Here is a 647-nt window from a genome sequence, read left to right as displayed (position 1 = left end):
AAAAGCTTTAAAGAGATTTTAATTTTTCCTCATTGCCTGGGGTCATGTTTGAATCCTAGCACTACAAAACAATACAAAACACTGGTCTTGGTATATTAGCTATTAAAAGGCTAGCATCAAACTTTAACCTACGGGGTGCAGCTTGCTGAAGCCTGATCTGGATCACTAGATGTCAAATAATTATTAATTAAAATAGAGTTCTTTGGCTTAAAACAAAGTATATTTTATTATTTTTTGTTTATTTGTTTTGTTTTTCTACTTAGCTATCTTCCTGGCTCAACTATTTGTTTTGTTTTTGATATAGAGTCTTGCTACACAGGTTAGCCTCACAGTGACTGTCCTGTCTCAGCCTCCCCAGTGCTGGGATTATAGGTGTGTGCTACCATGCCTGGTTTTAGGACCAACACAGCATGCCTGTGATTCCGGGGCTGGCACAGCATGCAGTACTTGGGACTGAATTTGGGACTCTGTGCTTGCAAGGCAGGTGCTTACACCACTGAGCTATCTCCCCAGCCTCAAAGTTTATTTTATTTTTTATTATTTTTCCATATCAAAGTTTATTTTAAAAACAATTTTTGTTACTCTTTCCAATGAAATCATTTTTATTATAAAAATGTAGAATTCCATTAGATTTTTTAATAAAACTG

General features: G+C 35.5%; 1 protein-coding gene across 1 annotated transcript in view; it reads right to left on the bottom strand.

Annotated features, from left to right (window-relative positions):
• The window catches only part of Dmxl1 (Dmx like 1), a 206,533-nt gene that overhangs the window by 39,680 nt on the left and 166,206 nt on the right, over window positions 1-647 (bottom strand). The window lies entirely within an intron of this gene.

This window comes from Octodon degus, unplaced genomic scaffold, assembly GCF_000260255.1.
Source record: "Octodon degus isolate 3935 unplaced genomic scaffold, OctDeg1.0 scaffold00124, whole genome shotgun sequence".
NCBI lineage: Eukaryota > Metazoa > Chordata > Mammalia > Rodentia > Octodontidae > Octodon > Octodon degus.
The sequence above is the reverse complement of the archived record's forward strand: the minus strand, read 5'-3'. Positions and strand labels throughout refer to the sequence as shown.